Consider the following 19,470-nt stretch of genomic DNA (forward strand, 5'->3'; position numbering starts at 1 on the left):
TAGCCTTAGCCTGTCGCTTTGGCCTTGGCTTGGAAATGGCTGTCGCCACCGCCGCCTTTCGCTTTTTCTGCATGACAGGCACGGCAGAGGCGAGTGGGTTCCTGCATCTGTAGAATCGTGGTTGATCCATGGAAGCAAATGGCACAATGCAGTATCTGGACAAGGGCAAATTCAGATAAAGATCATCAAGTGGTGGGCTATGCAAAGTGTGTAACCTTTTATGCATGGTGACTAGGTACCGGTGTTGAAAGTGGGCGTACTCTAATGTGAGTCATTAACGTATTTTGTGGATTCACTGCACATTGAATACACATCGACTAAACATCAAATATACATTCTTGTGTTTGTATTTCTTTCTACTCGCAGCAATGCCTGTTAAAAAGATTTCAAGGGATCTCAGCATGAGAATTAAGGAGATGTACACAAGCGTACACCGTATTGCAAATATCCAACGCTGGTTAGCTGCTTCTGGTCTCGTTGTGCCATCAACCACCATGTGCTATCATGCACACGGAAAAACCAAACAACAAACGAGGACACCAACAGTAACTAACGCGTAAGTATATTTATATAACTATATAATACAGTATATCTATCATTGTTTATATTGCTGCATTATAATAGAACAATATATTGTGTAGGTTTATCTAATTTTATAGTTACATAGTTATATAGTTACATAGTAGATGAGGTTGAAAAAAGACGTACGTCCATCAAGTTCAACCTATGCTAAATTTAGACAACAGATACTTTATTCTGTATCTATATTTACTTATTGATCCAGAGGAAGGCAAACAAAAAACCCCATTAAGGGGAAAAATTAATTCCTTCCTGACTCCAAGAATTGGCAATCGGATTAATCCCTGGATCAACATCCTTTCCATGTATACTTATTTGGAATATCCCTGTATACCTTTCCCATCTAAAAAGATGTCCAACCTTTTTTTGAACAAATCTATTGTATCTGCCATCACAGTCTAATATTTTTCTAATTTATTTCTGTATATTTTTATAACAACAGTATATATATTGTTTATATTGCTGCATATTAATAGAACGATATATTGTGTAGATCTATCTAATTTTATAGTTATTTCTGTATATTTTTATAACAACAGTATATATATTGTTTATATTGCTGCATATTAATAGAACAATATATTGTGTAGATCTATCTCATTGTATACTATGTTTACTGCAAATGATGTGCTGTGCTTGTGGCCTACTGCACTGTAACTTACCGGATTGTTGTTTTTCTGTACATTGTAGTGAGACAACTCTTCTGGTTGACACTCTGCAGGAAAATCACAATCTCACTGTATCCGTGACCAGTATAAAGAAGATGAGAGCAGAATTGGATGGAAATATGGACGTGTGAGGTTGGTACTGGACAGTACAGGAGGTAAAAGTGTTGTTTAAGAAACTGTACTGTACCTCTAAAATTATTTATCCCTTGTCATTACAGAGCGTACCGCATGATAAGTGACGTTAACAAAATCAAGAGAATGGTCCAGGCCCAGGCATGGATCAACAGTGGAGAATCTTTCCAGGATTGCATCTTCACTGACGAGTCTACTGTATCGCTGGAGAGATTTGCCACCTTTGCATTTAACAAAAAAGGTCACATATCTATGAAGCCGCGTCCGAAACACCCAGTGAAGATGCATGTGTGGGGTGCCATCTCTAGGCGTGGACCAGGATGCATCGTTATCTTTGAAGGTACATTAAAATGTATGTCACACGCTTTTGCTTACGCACTGTACTGTACTAGTGTGCAGTTTTTTGAGCTCTTTTCTTGTTATAGGAATCATGAATAAAGCTTTCTTCCAAGACAAAATTGTGCCTGGGATTGTGGAATACATCACACGTGAGTTCCCGGATGGTCACCGTTTCTACCAGGACAAACGATCCAAAGCACACTGCGTCAACAGCGCATATCCTTGAGCACGGTTTCAACTGGGTAAAGATGCCAACGGAGTAAGTGCGGTAACCGTGTCTCATTTTTCCCCACTGTTTTTACTGTGTACTGTATCACTTAAACTAATTGTCCTTTTTTTCCCCCTCCAATGACAGATCGCCAGACTTCAATCCAATCGAAATGGTCTGGCATCAGCTGAAGGACCATATCAGAAAAGTCGTGAAACCCTCCAAAAAGGATGAGTTAACGCAAGGCATACTGAGTTTTTGGAACGATGTACTCACCGTGGAACGATGCAATAAATATATTGACCATATTGCGACAGTGTTGCCCATTGTGATCGCGCGTAATGGGCAAGCATCAGGAAGGTAGTATGGTATACTGTAGTACTGTAAGAGGGGATAAGGCTGCACTCCACAAATAGAAAAAATGCATACAATTTACAGGTGCTGCTGGTTCAAGGAAGTACCTGCCATAAAATCCAAAGTACACTGAGCAAAAGAAGGGATCCAGCGCTCCACGGTTTTCTGAATAAGAAAATTTATTTTGCCACACAACGTTTCGACCTTATGGTCTTTATCAAGTGACTAGGCGTACATAAGTAAGGATCTACCCAGTATATATATCCTTTACCATTACCCATAAACAGGTGAATAACAAGTGAATAACAGGTGAATAACAGGTGAATAACAAGTGATCATTACCCCCAGCTGACCCCAATTCGCCTCCCCTGATCAGTTCTATGTCCATACAGTGCCCAAACAGTTCGTAAATGTCTACTTCCGTTTTTTCTATCCTCTTCCGGTATTTGCGTTCCAGTGACGTCATCGTGTTCTTCTGCGCATGCGCTGTCCGTTCTTGCGTTCCAGCGTTGTCTCTCTCTCTCCGTCAGCCAGGCCTGACGTCAGTCACCTCGGTTGTGATTGGCTCTCCCCATCTCATAATCCTGTGGGTGGTGTTTCATCTTCCTGAGACTTCCACTTCTTCCCTCTTGCTGCGATCCGATTTTAAGAGATTCTCCTTTAACATCTGTCGTCCTGGTCATCTTGCTGTGATCCTTGTCTTGTATAAAGTCCTGTATATAATGGGCATTCTTCCATGAGTATCAGTTTAATGTCTGTACTTATTTTTTACATGAAAAAATAAATGTATATGATCAGGGGTGGCATTTTGTAGTATAAACAAGTTCCAAAATGATGTAAGTGCTAAAAACAACATTTAATAAAAAACTTTTTTGAAGTGCCTGCCAATCTATTCTGTTACTTACTCACATAAAGGCTTTTCACCAACAGCAGCCATGCCACCTAAGAAACATTTTATCTCCTATTAAGAAAGCAGTTAAATGATATATACTATTTGAGCCCTTTTGGATATACACTGGCGACACACTTTATTCGAGCTCGGCTAGTCCCACGAATTCGGGTATACCCGGGTGTATTGAGGTTTGTGACTGTTTTCTGCCCGAGTGCATTGAGGTATTTTCCAAGCAGGGATTGAAGCATTTTATTCCCGCTGGCTGCAATACTGCACAGTATGTATATATATATATACTGCATTACAATTCATGAATTTATGCCATCTGGTAGACACGCGAAGCATTGCAGCCTATTAAATCCTAATCATTATCATTTAACAGATTAGCCGCCCGTCAGCCAGGCATGAACCCAGGCTGGGAAGGCAAACGCAACGGGGCTTGTCAGAGGTGAGGAGCGGCGCATTCCAGGTATCTGCCAGGTACATACTGGGTATTTGCTCGAATAAAGTGTGTCGGTGCAGTACTGTAACCAAAGTGTATGTCCAGTATGATTCGCGCTGTAATAAAGATGTATTTATAACAATGCCCGTGGACTTTCTTTTTATGTTTTCAATCCCCATTAAACGAAGGGAAGAAACTGGGTGTTTATACTCTATACAATGATCAATAAAAACGGTATTCTCAGATTTATTATTGATTCTGCTTTTGTGTTCAATGAATCTAGTTTTTAGACTTCTACTGGTTTTACCCACATTTAAAAGGCCAAATGGGCATTTGATAATATATATAACCTGAGTGCATGGGCGTCCGCAGAAATGTTTTCAGGGGGGGGCATAATGTTAACTAGACAGAGAGAGAGAGTGGTTGTGGGGGGGGGTGGGTGACGGGGTGGGTGACTGACACTTTGACTGACTGACTCGTGTGTGACTGACACTTGGGTGGGTGACTGACTGACTGTGGGTTGGTGTCTGTATTCATTCACAGACAGACAGAAACAAACACACACCCTCCCTCTCTCAGACTCTCCCCCTCTCAGACTCTCCCCCTCTCAGACTCTCCCTCTCCCTCTCAGACTCTCCCTCTCCCTCTCAGACTCTCCCCCTCAGACTCTCCCTCTCCCCCTCTCAGACTCTCCCTCTCAGACTCTCCCCCTCAGACTCTCCCTCTCAGACTCTCCCCCTCAGACTCTCCCTCTCAGACTCTCCCTCTCAGACTCTCCCTCTCAGACTCTCCCTCTCAGACTCTCCCTCTCAGACTCTCCCTCTCAGACTCTCCTTCTCAGACTCTCCCTCTCCCTCTCAGACTCTCCCTCTCAGACTCTCCCTCTCCCTCTCAGACTCTCCCTCTCAGACTCTCCCTCTCCCTCTCAGACTCTCCCTCTCAGACTCTCCCTCTCAGACTCTCCCTCTCAGACTCTCCCTCTCAGACTCTCCCTCTCCCTCTCAGACTCTCCCTCTCCGACTCTCCCTCTCCCTCTCCGACTCTCCCTCTCCCTCTCAGACTCTCCCTCTCCCTCTCAGACTCTCCCTCTCCCTCTCAGACTCTCCCTCTCCCTCTCAGACTCTCCCTCTCCCTCTCAGACTCTCCCTCTCCCTCTCAGACTCTCCCTCTCCCTCTCAGACTCTCCCTCTCCCTCTCAGACTCTCCCTCTCCCTCTCAGACTCTCCCTCTCCCTCTCAGACTCTCCCTCTCCCTCTCAGACTCTCCCTCTCCCTCTCAGACTCTCCCTCTCCCTCTCAGACTCTCACTCTCCCTCTCAGACTCTCCCTCTCCCTCTCAGACTCTCACTCTCCCTCTCAGACTCTCCCTCTCCCTCTCAGACTCTCCCTCTCCCTCTCAGACTCTCACTCTCCCTCTCAGACTCTCACTCTCCCTCTCAGACTCTCACTCTCCCTCTCAGACTCTCACTCTCCCTCTCAGACTCTCACTCTCCCTCTCAGACTCTCACTCTCAGACTCTCCCTCTCAGACTCTCACTCTCAGACTCTCACTCTCAGACTCTCACTCTCAGACTCTCACTCTCAGACTCTCACTCTCAGACTCTCACTCTCAGACTCTCACTCTCAGACTCTCACTCTCAGACTCTCACTCTCAGACTCTCACTCTCAGACTCTCACTCTCAGACTCTCACTCTCAGACTCTCACTCTCAGACTCTCACTCTCAGACTCTCACTCTCAGACTCTCACTCTCAGACTCTCACTCTCAGACTCTCACTCTCAGACTCTCCCTCTCAGACTCTCCCTCTCAGACTCTCCCTCTCAGACTCTCCCTCTCAGACTCTCCCTCTCAGACTCTCCCTCTCAGACTCTCCCTCTCAGACTCTCCCTCTCAGACTCTCCCTCTCAGACTCTCCCTCTCTCACTCTCCATCTCTCACTCTCAGACTCCCTCTCAGACTCTCCCTCTCCCTCTCAGACTTTCCCTCTCCCTCTCAGACTCTCCCTCTCCCTCCCAGACTCTCCCTCTCAGACTCTCCCTCTCCCTCTCAGACTCTCCCTCTCAGACTCTCCCTCTCAGATTCTCCCTCTCAGACTCTCACTCTCCCTCTCAGACTCTCTCTTCCCCTCAGACTCTCCCTCTCCCCCTCCCCCTCACTCTCCCTCTCCCCCTCAGACTCTCTCCCCCTCAGACTCTCTCCCCCTCAGACTCTCTCCCCCTCAGACTCTCTCCCCCTCAGACTCTCTCCCCCTCAGAATCCCTCTCCCCCTCAGAATCCCTCTCTCACTCAGACTCTCTCTCTCTCACTCAGACTCTCTCTCTCTCACTCAGACTCTCTCTCTCTCACTCAGACTCTCTCTCTCTCACTCAGACTCTCTCTCTCTCTCAGACTCTCTCTCTCACTCAGACTCTCTCTCTCTCACTCAGACTCTCTCTCTCTCACTCAGACTCTCTCTCTCTCACTCAGACTCTCTCTCTCTCACTCAGACTCTCTCTCTCTCACTCAGACTCTCTCCCCCTCAGACTCTCTCCCCCTCAGACTCTCTTTCCCCCTCAGAATCCCTCTCCCCCTCAGAATCCCTCTCTCACTCAGAATCCCTCTCTCACTCAGAATCCCTCTCTCACTCACTCAGACTCTCTCACTCAGACTCTCTCTCTCACTCAGACTCTCTCTCTCACTCAGACTCTCTCTCTCTCACTCAGACTCTCTCTCTCTCACTCAGACTCTCTCTCTCTCACTCAGACTCTCTCTCTCTCACTCAGACTCTCTCTCTCTCACTCAGACTCTCTCTCTCTCACTCAGACTCTCTCTCTCTCACTCAGACTCTCTCTCTCACTCAGACTCTCTCTCTCACTCAGACTCTCTCTCTCACTCAGACTCTCTCTCTCACTCAGACTCTCTCTCTCACTCAGACTCTCTCTCACTCAGACTCTCTCTCTCACTCAGACTCTCTCTCACTCAGACTCTCTCTCACTCAGACACCCACACACACCACACACACCACACACCACACAACACCACCAACAAACACACCTTGTCTGGTGCCACTCTAATGCAGATAGTCCCAAGGTGTAGCCCCATCTCTTTCTTACCCCCTCTCTTCTTCATTCACTCTCTCCCCTCACCCCTCTCTTCCTCACTTCCTCTATTACACCCCCTGTCTCCTCACTCTCCCCCCTCCATCAATTATCCCCCTCTGACTCAAACCCACTCCCTGAATTCGTCCTCCTCACATTCATTCCCTCCCCCCCTGATCTCTCACACACACACAGACACACACTCAGACACAGACACACACACACAGACACAAACTCAGACACTCGCAACAAGGGGGAATCGGAACAGGGGGGGAACCGGAGAAGGGGGGGAATCGGAACGGGAAGGGGGGACCGGAGCGGGGGGGGGAATCAGCACAGGGGGGACAAGAGCAGGGGGAAGATTTTGGAACGGGGGGGATCGGAGCAGGGGGGGGGGAATCAGAGCAGGAGGACAAGGGGGAAGTGAGAGTGGCATGGAGCAGTACTCACCTGACTTGCTCCATGCAGGAAAGGGCGGGCCTCGCTATGCAAGGTCAGGTAGACTCCGCAGGGGTGAGCAAACTTTTTATGCCGAGCCCCCCTTTTCATCCATTTAATTTCTCGGGCCCCCCATGCCTGACGTAATCAAAATCACATGAACCCCCCCTTTATTAAACGATATACAATGTAAATACAAATATGTTTCAACAGCTCGCGCTTGCAAAATTAGGCTGCGTCCACGCTGCCGCCGAGAGTGGTGACATCACCAACTCTCCAAGCATGAGCACAGGGTGTCCTGCATAATTTTGCAAGCACGAGTGGGGTGTATGAATCAGGGCTATTTCTGTGTTTGTGTGTGGCTGTGTGTGGGTGTGGGTTTGTGCGCATTAACTGCTGCTGAGCATGCTTCAATGTCAATTTTGTTTGTCTCCCCAAGCGCCAAGCTTGGGAGAGCGTACACCCTCCAGTTTGTGCAACGCTGCATTCAATCACAACACCCATACACACACACAATCACAACACAGACACACCACACACACAATCACAACACACACAACACCCCCCCACACACTAATATCACATCACACACTAATATCACACCACACAACACACACAATCAAAAACAACACAAACACCCCCACACCACACACAATCACAGCACACATTCAATCACAAAACACACCCATCACTATACATATATATATATATATATACACACACACACACACACACACACACACACACACACATCACTATACATATATATACACACACACATCATTATACATATATATACACACACACACACATCACTATACATATATACACACACACACACACATCACTATATATAAATACACACACACACACACACACACACACACACACACACACACATCATTATATATACACACACACATCATTATACATGTATATATTTACACACACACATCACTATACATATATATATATAAACACACACACACACACACACACACACACCACTATACATATATACACACACACATCACTATACATATATATATATACACACACACACACACACACATCACTATACATATATACACACACACACACCACTGTACACACACACACACACACACACACATCACTATACACACATCACTATACACACATCACTATACACAAATATACACACACACACACACACACACACACACACACACCTGTTCTGCATGCTCGGCTCCCCACGCTGCTGAACACTGGAGGTGCAGGAAGAGGAGGGCTTGTGTCTGTGTGCAGAGGGACGCCCCGCTCCCTCTGCAAGCACAGAGCAGCAGCAGCAGCGAGTTTCTGCCCGCCACTGCTCTGCTCTGCCCCCAGGTTTCGCCGCACAGGCTGCGCCCCCCCTAAATAATTTGGCGCCCCCCAGTTTTGCGCACCGCTGAGATAGAGTTGAGAGGGCCAAAAAAAAATAATCCTGGCAGCGTGCCAACACACGCCAGCCAATCAGGAGACAAGGGAGTTTTTTTTTTTTGCAGAAGAGCGCGCTAAATCCTGTCACGCCAGTGCCCTCTGTTCCCCGCTGTTGGCGGCCCAGGATCCAGGGGGGGCAAGCGCCCCACCTTGTCCCCCCCTGCGGACGCCCATGCCTGAGTGGTGGTACAGGTGATGCGTTTATTGATTTAAATTTTGCACCACTTCTTGGGTGACAAAATGAATCACCTGTCATTAGGCTATTACATACTGAACAATTAAAACACTTAAAACAGCCTGGTTTAGGGTCACTAACAAAATGTGTTCCCATGTAATGTTCTTGACTGTCTGCTTTAATATGAATATCCTTGATATTTTCTCCTCTTTGATAGGCAAATCTAGGTGTTTCTTTACATGTTTGACCTAACATCAGATCTGCTTGCAAAATTTTCCGATGTTTTTGTATTGTTTGTTTTACAAATCTACTTCCAGTTGTATATTTGCTGACAAAGGTAATTTTTTCTTCATTTTCAGTTGATCTTATATTCTCTAGTGGTTCTTTTTCTAATGCCTTTTCCACTATGGATGCCTTATGTCCTCTTTCAATAAACCTTGTTTTTATCTCGTCTAAGGTTCTGACCAGGTGTGAGGTTCTGTCAACTATTTTTCCCGCCCTTATTTTTTGTGAATAAGGTAACATTCTTTTTAATGGGTCTGGGTGAAAACTAGACCCATGTAGTGTGGAATTTCTATCCGTTGGTTTTCTGAATAGGTCTGTATGCAATTCATGTTCTTTGTATGTGATCAAAACATCTAAGTATGCTATCTCTGATTTACTCCAATTTTTAGTAAACTTAATAGGTGTAGGTAGCTCTGACAAGTATGTAAAGAACTCAATAAGTTAATTCTCAGTTCCCTCCCAGATAAAGAAGAAGTTGTCTATGTAGCGACAATCAAAGAGCATCTTACTGAAAAATTGTGTATAATAGATGTATTGTTCCTCAAAGTTTGTCATATATAAATACGCATATGACGGTGCTACATTGCTACCCATGGCGGTGCCTGTTTTTGCAAGTAGAAGTTTGTTTCAAATTTGAAATAGTTCTTGTGTAAAATAAAATGTAGCAGGAGCATGATATAATCAGTTGGTGGACCTTTTTTGTGATGCATTTCTAATTTTTCTCTTATCACATTTAAGCCTTCTGTGTGAGGGATGATGGTATAGAGACTGGTGACATCCATGGTCACCAAACATATGTCTCTATTATTGAACTCTATAGATTTTATTTTATTCAGAAAATCAAATGTGTCTCTGATATAAGATCTTCCCTTTAATACCAGTGGCTGTAAAAATGTATCTACAAACATCACAATGGTTGGTTGATTGAATTTGTAGCCGATATTATCGGTCTACCTGGGGGGTTAATGAGACTTTTGTGTATCTTTGGTAAGAGATATAGCACTGGACGGCGTGGGTGTTCCATTGTTAGAAATTCAATCTCTTTTTCAGTAAGCCATGTGTTACCTAAACCCAGTTGTAAAAATTGTTTTATTTCCTCTTGATATGAGATTGTTGGGTCATGTGTTAATTTAGTATAGCAGTTAGTATCTGCTAATTGTCTATGGGTTTCTGTCCTATATTGTGCATAATTTTGTAGAACTAGTGCCCCTCCCTTGTCAGCTCTCTTTAAGATAATTTTTGGATTATCAGCCAGATGTTTTAAACACTTTTTTTGACTAATACTAAGGTTGTGATGTATATGGTGTTTTTTCTTGAAATATGCATTAACATCATGTTTTACCAAGATCATATAGGCTTGTACTGCTGAATTCTTAACAGGAGGTACAAAATTAGATTTTAGCTTACATACCGTTTCTTTGGTCAAACCTTGTGTGGCTTCTGGTGGCTGCTGCTGTTGCATGGCCGGTGTCCTGTTAAGGAAAAAAGATTTTAAATTTAGTTTTCTTTCCATCTTAAAGAGTTCCACCTCTAAATCAAATCTATTGGCTGTAGTGGTGGGTACAAATGAGGGACCTCTCGACAGAACTTCTAGTTCTATATCAGACAGTGAGTAGTCAGAAAGATTAATAACAAGGCTGTGCACTCTACTTATTGCCGGGGTCTCAAAATGGGTGGTGTCCGCGGGTTTATGTCTCCCCCTCCTTGTCTTTTTTCTTTTGCCTTTGTTCCCATCCCTCTTCCTCCTCCTAAAAAAGAAGAAGAGTTGGAGGGTCCTGGTGTCTGTCCCCGTGTCTTATCAGCAGATGAACTGGCCTCTTGGTCACTGGAAAAATCTTCTCCTCTTTTTTGAGTCTTTTTGGCCTTTCCTTTATTTGTGAATCTGGTGCGTTTGTCTTGCTTAGTCCATACGTATACACTATTTTCTTTGTAGTCTCCTACTACTTTTTTAAACTTCTGCTTTTTGAAGTGGACTAAATCATCCTTGAATTTCTTAAGTTTACTTTTAAGGTCATCCAATAATTTGAGGGTTACATCACTTTGATGTGTGTGCTCTATCGTAACCTCAAGTTTAAGAATCTCATGTCTAGTGGTGGATACTTGTTTTCCTGCCTCTTCTATAACTAATACCATTAAGTCCAAGGATGCTTTATTCAGTATTTTGCACCAGTTCTCACAAAATGTTTGATTATCTACAGTGGCGACCAACTTTATTCTAACTCGGCTAGCTCCGCGAATTTCAGATTATCCCGGTTATCTGCGGTTTTGTGTCGTTTTCTCCCTGGGTGTATTGCGTTATATTCGCGTCTGTGATTTAAGCATTTTATTCCCGCTGGCTGCAATACTGCAATGCCGTGTAAAAACTCATGGGGGCGTTTGCGAGCTGTTGTCTGTGAAGCCGAGAAATTCATGAATTGTAATGCAGTATATACTGTATATATACAGTATATACTGTATAACAACAACCCCTATAACCCCTAACATACACATACAGTACTGTATATGCACATCAATGATACTATAGGCCGTCCCCTGGTGAGATGTGTTTGCAGCAGAGAGAGATCCGCTGCTCTCTCTGCGCAAACATCGGCACATTAAAAATTATTTAAAATAAATTTTTATTCATAGTGTAGATGTGCAGGGGGTCTCCGGAGCTGAACCGCGTTGGTTTCAGGTCCGGGGACCCCCTGCTTACCGAGATACAGCTCCCTTTATGAGGTTCCAGTATCCCTCTGCATTTAAAGGTCCCGATCTTGTGACCGCGGCATGTAAAGCAAGCAAGGGATACCGGCACCCCATAAAGGGGCCTGTATCTCGGGATGCAGGGGGTCCCCGGACCTAAAACCACAGCGGTTCAGCTCCGGAGACCCCCTGCACATCTACAGTATGAATAAAACACATATATAAATAAACACTCATTCCTTACCTTTGCGGCTATGTGCTATGGTAACGAAGCAGCATGACTGTATTTATAATAATATTGTACAGTGAGCAGGGTGTTCCCTGAGCCACAAATGAAAGCTCCTGCACAATATTATTACAATACAGAAATGCTGCTTCATTACCATAGCTGATAGCCGCTAAGGCAATGAGGGGTTAACCCACCGGGCCCGCTTTATTGTGGGTAGCGGGGGTGGGTGAAGGGGGTATTTGGCCCTTGGTGTGAATTTAGGACTTGCGGGGGGGGTTGCGGGTGCACTTAACCCCTTCACGGCCGTAGCAGTTAATACCGCTACGGTCATGAAGGGGTTAACCCCTCCCGCTACCCCCCGCAAGCCCTAAACAACCATCGTTGGGGCTAATACCCCCTTCACCCACCCCCGCTACCCACAATAAAAAAAATTCACACACAGCAGCCGCCCAAAAAATAAATAAATAAATCTAAATAAATAAATAAATACATGAATATAAATAAATAAATGTAAAATACATTTTTATTCATAGTGTAGATGTGCAGGGGGTCTCCAGAGCTGAACCGCTGTTGTTTTAGGTCCGGGGACCCCCTGCTCCCTGAGATACAGGCCCCTTTATGAGGTGCCGGTATCCCTCTGCATTTAAAGGTCCCGATCACGTGACCGCGTAATGTAAACAAAGCAGAGGGATACCGGCACCCCATAAAGGGGCATGTATCTTGGGAAGCAGGGGGTCCCCAGACCTAAAACCAAAGCGGTTCAGCTCCGGAGACCCCCTGCACATCTACACTATGAATAAAAATGTATTTTAAATTTATGTATTTATATTCATGTATTTATTTATTTATTTAGATTTATTTATTAATTGTGCTGCTGCTGTGTGTGAATTTTTTTTAGTGTGGGTAGCGGGGGGGGTGCCTGTATGGAGCCCCACAATTAATAAATAAATCTAAATAAATAAATAAATACATGAATATAAATAAATATTTATATATGTATACAGTATATATATATTAGTACAGTATGATTTTGATAACCCTTCTACATTTATTTGTATATTGGTTCATCATGTGTGTGTATATACTGCATATATATATATATATATATATATATATATATATATATATATATATATATATATATATATATATATATATATATATATATATATATACAGTATATACACACACATGATGAACCAATATACAAATAAATGTAGAAGGGTTATCAAAATCATACTGTACTACAAATAACACTTCTCCATACAGGCACGCTACATTAAAATGAATTTCCTTTAATAATCCTAACTGATCTTAAAATCTAAATCATCAAATGCCAATAAAAAACCTCACATTCCAATCAATACATTGCATTTACATTGTATTTATGATGCATAAAATCTGTGCACCATATACATTCTGCATATGAATGTGAACAATATCATTGCAAGCAAAATACAAATACTGTACCTCCAAACAAGTAAACTATTTTAACCAATCAAGTAAACAGAAATCAATATATAAGTACCAACCAGAATACAAAATTTAAAACCAAGGATAACCCTTACAATACCAAGGATTACATCTATCTAATTGTAAAAAACATTATACTGTACACACATTGAAGCATTGCAATAAACAATATACAGTACAGTACATACCCTGTATCTCCCTGCCTTGAGTGTAATCTGTGTAAGGCCCCCTCCCCCTAATGTTTCTATTAAATCTCCCTGTCTTGAGTGTAATCTGTATAAAGCCCCCTCCACCTAATGTTTCTGTTAAATCTCCCTGCCTTGAGTGTAATCTGTGTAAAGCCCCCTCCCCCTAATGTGTCTGTAAAATCTCCCTGCCTGTGTTGCTGTGAGTGCAGTTTATGTAAATGTGGGGAGGGGAAGGGGGTTATAACCCCACCTCCTTGACTGTGATCTGTGTAAAGCCCACTCTCCCTAATGTGTCTGTTAAATCTCCCTGCCTGTGTTGCTGGTAATGCAGTTTATGTAAATGTGGGGAGGGGGGTGGTCCCCGATGTGCATACTGTGAGGTCTAACCACCCTCACCCACTACCCACATACCATTACCCCCCCCCCATCCTGGCCATGGCTCCTCTGCTTCTGCAAAACAGACACAAAAATTAAAACATCCAAAGTAATGTCCCCTAACCCCTTAATCACCATTGCGGTTATTAACCGGTACAGTCATTAAGGGGTTAACCCACCCTCACCCACCACTCAGGACGCCTACATACCCTCCCAAACTAAGCCCCCACCCCGTGAGGCCTAACCACCCTCACCCACTACCCACAAGGGAGGCCTACCCACATACCGTTGGGGAAACCCCCCCTCCACCCCCAGTACCCACAATAAAAACAATACAGTGACCGACAATAAACATCATTATATTTATTAAATACATTACCCACCCCCTGTGCCCCCCCATAAATATAAGATTTATCCTTTTACAAACAGGGTTCATAACGCAGCCGCACGCGAGTCCCTGGTGGGCTGGCGGGGCACCTGACAGACCTACAGGGTACCAGCAGCCCTTTTCAAACAGGTTCTGGAGGCCTGCTGGTGGGTCCCGCCAGAACCATGGCCCCCAGGTGGTCTCCTTGTGGCACCGTGGGCCACAATTGTGTCCCCACTGTAGGCCCAAGGATGTCTGGGAGCCCTGGGTCATACCCATAGGTGTCTGCGGGGCCTCGGGTGGTTCCCACGGGGGTCTGGGGAACTCACGGGTGCTCACAACAGGTCAGCGTTGCCCCCAGAGAAGTGGGACCACACATCTTCATCCCCGCACCTATGGGTCGGCGGTGCCCCCACAGAAGTGGGACCACACAGCTTCATCCCCGCAGACTATGGGTCCGCGGTGCCCCCACAGATGTGAGGCCACTGCTTCATCCCCGCATGTGTCACCCGTGGAACCACCAGCCTGATACCCGTGAGATACCCGAGAGGTGGTCTCCAGAGGTCTCACGCGGAACCACGGAACAAACCCAGAATGTAAAAAAAATAAACCTGGCCTATACATTCAATACATACACCCCCCCCCCAACACCTACAGTACCTACTACTTTTTTAAACTTCTGCTTTTTGAAGTGGACTAAATCATCCTTGAATTTCTTAAGTTTAGTTTTAAGGTCATCCAATAATTTGAGGGTTACATCATTTTTATGTGTGTGCTCTATCGTAACCTCAAGTTTAAGAATCTCATGTCTAGTGTTGGATACTTGTTTTCCTGCCTCTTCTATAACTAATACCATTAAGTCCAAGGATGCTTTATTCAGTATTTTGCAGCAGTTCTCACAAAATGTTTGATTATCTATGCCAATGGTTGGACGGTTTCAGATCCTAAACCCTCTAGGAATAAGTCTTTGTTTGTAGTATTCACTTAAAGTGGTTCCATGTGAAAAAAATTCTATTTCTTTCCTTTTCAGTCTTTCTAAATCTTGGATGTAATCGGCTGGTCTATCTGGATCAAACGCCTCTTCAGGAGTAGTTTTAAATAAGATATTGCTTATCTCCTCCTCATTAAAAATTTTGATCTCAGCTTTATTTGTAAGTCCAAGAGATAGATTGGCCAACCCTTCCATAAAGTTAAGCCTTATACTTGAACCAGGCTAACACTACGGAAAACTGGAATACACTGGGAGAAATTCAACGTCTCCAATAATTAGGTAACTGTAGTGATACACAGAAATGAATCTGTAAAGTATCTTAAGTCAATCCAAAAGGATTTTAAAGGGTGCCAGCCCAAAGGACAGGAAACAATTACACTGTAAGAGGGGATAAGGCTGCACTCCACAAAAAGAAAAAATGCATACAATTTACCGGTGCAACTGGTTCAAGGAAGTACCTGCCATAAAATCCAAAGTACACTGAGGAAAAGAAGGGATCCAGCACTCCACGGTTTTCTGAATAAGAAAATGTATTGTGCCACACAACGTTTCGACCTTATGGTCTTTATTAAGTGACTAGGCATAAATAAGTAAGGATCTACCAAGTATATATATCCTTTACCATTACCCATAAACAGGTGAATAACAGGTGAATAACAAGTGATCATTACCCCCAGCTGACCCCAATTCGCCTCACCTGATCAGTTAGTAAATGTCTACTTCCGGTTTTTCGATCCTCTTCCGGTATTTGCATTCCAGTGACGTCATCGTGTTCTTATGCGCATGCGCTGTCCGTGCTTGTTTTCCAGCGTTGTCTCTCTCTCTCCGTCGGCCATGGCCTGACATCAGTCACCTCAGTTGTGATTGGCTCTCCCCTTCTCATAATCCTGTGGGTGGTGTTTCATCTTCCTGAGACTTACTGTACACTTCTTCCCTCTTGCTGCGATCCGGTTTTAAGAGATTCTCCTTTAACATCTGTCGTCCTGGTCATTTTGCTGCGATCCTTGTCTTGTATAAAGTCCTTTATATAATGGGCATTCTTCCATGGATTATGAGAAAGGGAGAGCCAATCACAACCGAGGTGACTGACGTCAGGCCTGGTTGACGGAGAGAGAGAGACAACGCTGGAACGCAAGAACGGACAGCGCATGCGCAGAAGAACACGATGATGTCACTGGAACGCAAATACTGGAAGAGGATCGAAAAACTGGAAGTAGACATTTACGAACTTTTTGGGCACTGTATGGACATAGAACTTATCAGGGGAGGCGAATTGGAGTCAGCTGGGGGTAATGATTACTTGTTATTCACCTTTAATTCACCTGCTATTCATCTGTTTATGGGTAATGGTAAAGGATATATATACTGGGTAGATCCTTACTTATTTATGCCTTGTCACTTGATAAAGACCATAAGGTCGATACTGTAGTACTGTGCTGTAGTATTGTAAGTACAGTATGATACAGGTAAGTATGGCACAGATTTTTTCTTTCTTTCCTAGTAGTCAGAGTATATTGTAGTTCCAGTATAGACTACAGTAGTTTGACAGTACTAACTACATACTGTAGTCCAATATGGAGTAGCTACTGTATACAGTACACAATACCATAATACAGTATGCACCTACTATAACTGCTCAATTTTTTTCTTTCCAGAGAGAGCAGCACCAGCCATCTGGTTACAAAGTATTTACAGTAACAGTAGTCAGAGTATACTGTAGTTCCAGTATAGATTAATTTGACAGTACTACACAGCACACAATGCCATAATACAGTATCCACATAACTGCACTAATTTTTTGTTTTCTTGTCTTTTCAGAAAAAAAGGATGGCCTGGGAGAGAGGGGGGGGTTTCGTATAAAGTCTGTGAACTGTTTATACAGTTATGTGAGTAGGAAGGGGGGTCATTCCTGCTCAACCTTAATATCCATCATTAAATAGTTGTAGTGGCGGTGCAATGGGAAGAAACCGATATATTTCCAAAAAAGGTGTTAGAGAGATGATCACCAAAAAAGATTCCCAGTTAAGTTGCACTCAGCCTATTGTTTATTTTTCCTTATAATTAAACAGTAGGTGTCTTAAGGTTACTTATATTTCAAAAAACCCCAAGGAGATAAGTACATAGGGAAATACTAACATTTAAAATCATTTTATTAAACTCATCTATCAAAAATAAACCCAAATAAACTATACTATATTAAAATTCTTGCTTCTCTTTTTTACACAGTATGTGCTAATTGTTACACCAGTGATAATTATATCTTAGTCGTTTGGTTATCACACAGTCTACAGACGCTAGTATATGCAGAAGTGAAGCACCTTAATCCTAGGTTTATCACTCTCAGTTGTACAGAGTATCAGTCGCACAAAGTATCAATCTATGAAATGGAATACTTTTCTCAATGGTGGGTGGTTACTATTGTAACACTGCTAAGTTGCAAACACAGCAATAGTCAGAACACAGTTATTCCTTACAGAAGGTAAGTATCAGTGTATATTGTGTATTGTGTAGGACTGTGAACTCGCTCTGTAGGCTGCCCCTAGGGTCAATGCAGCCTTACTAAGAATTATTTTTGCTGTCTTAGCTATGTAATTAGTATCCATGAACAGGATAAAATGCGGCTCTGATTTTACACGGGTTAAACAAGGGGTTAATGCCTTATAAGCACATATACAATATTAACACCAGATGTTACGTTTGCATATGGTATCGTGTAGGACTGTGAGCTAGCTGGGTAGGCTGCCCTAAAGGTCAATACAGCCCTACTAGGAATTATATATATTTAATTCTCACTACTTATGTCTTAGCTATATGTGCTTATTCACCATAGACAAAGTATAGTACAAATGTGGTTCTGATCTCACATGGATAAAGCAAAGGGTAAATACCTTATCAACACATATATGCATACAATAATAGCACCATGTGTTTTAACCCAGGTCAGGTACTTCATATGAGTCAGTAATTGCACTTCAAAATACACTGTAATTATAAACCACTTCAGTTACCTTTTCATACTGGGTAAAGTACCCGTGTATACATCACTTAATGCTGGGTTAGAGTATAGCTTAGTGGCATTATCACACTGTAATTGGATATAGGTATATACAACCTTGTTAACTCCGTGTCTCTGCATCCAGCGTCTAGTGGCTGTTAAGCATGCTGTGTGAAGCAAGTTCCTCCGTGACGGCTGACGTTATCAGTGTTCGCGTCGCCTGACTGCCCTACAGCTGTTTCATGCCGTGGACCGGCACTTCTTCAAGGGGGGAGGAGTGTGCCTACATGCAGGGAAAATCTCCCTTTATACTACTCCTGGGGGCGAGGCTTAGGGCTGCTCTCAGTGTGCATAGGTAGCCCAATTAGGATTAAAGTACCAGCCTCTTAAAGAGATAGCATCTTAATTTGGTGCTTGCAGTTTGAATTGGATAGTACAATGTCCTGATCTGTGTCTGCTTGTGGATTGAAAAGTATGTGGAACAGTTGAATTGGATGATTCAATTCCTGTTAGCCCTGGGTATTAGGGTATAGAGGGAAAAATGTCTAATAATGGAAGTCATATAAAGGCGCAAAAACAGGTAAATAGTGTGTTATATAAAGGGGGAAAAATAAAACCTTCATTCAACCCCATTGGACTCTGTGTCTTTAACCTGAAAATCCATTTGCACTCTTTCTGCAACAGTTGTTTGTTCCAGTCACCCTTACGCGGTCCCAAAGGTATTTGTTCAATACCTGAGAATTGTAAGGATTTGCAGTTGCCATTATGTAAGCCATTGACGTGTCTCGAGACAGGTGTGTCTTGGTTGTTTCGTATTGAGCCAAGATGCTCCAATACCCGAACTTTCAGTTCCCTATATGTTTTTCCCACATACATTTTCTCACAGGTACATTTGATTAGATAGATGATTCCTTTACGATTACAATTAATAAAGTCTTTTATCATGAATGTATTGTGTTTATTTGTGTCTGTGAAGGTCTTTGTTTGTGGCATAAATGCGCAGGCTTTACAGCGCCCACAGGGGTATGACCCCCGTGGTTTCTGATCCAGCCATGTCCTAGTTGGTGCTTGTTGGTAGTGACTTTGAACGATTCTGTCTTTGATGTTTCTAGATCTTCTACTG

The 19,470-nt window shown here is 43.4% G+C and overlaps 1 long non-coding RNA gene across 1 annotated transcript; it reads right to left on the reverse strand.

Moving 5' to 3' along the window:
* Positions 1 to 2,585: 2,585 nt before the first annotated feature.
* Positions 2,586 to 18,610, reverse strand: LOC142462849 (uncharacterized). Its single transcript, XR_012787283.1, has 3 exons — positions 18,465 to 18,610; positions 10,459 to 10,519; positions 2,586 to 2,993 (listed from the first exon to the last, which is right to left on the reverse strand). It is a non-coding gene; the product is annotated as an uncharacterized LOC142462849 (long non-coding RNA).
* Between the last annotated feature and the right edge of the window lie 860 nt (positions 18,611 to 19,470).

Source organism: Ascaphus truei, chromosome 11, assembly GCF_040206685.1.
Source record: "Ascaphus truei isolate aAscTru1 chromosome 11, aAscTru1.hap1, whole genome shotgun sequence".
In the NCBI taxonomy this organism is placed as follows: domain Eukaryota; kingdom Metazoa; phylum Chordata; class Amphibia; order Anura; family Ascaphidae; genus Ascaphus; species Ascaphus truei.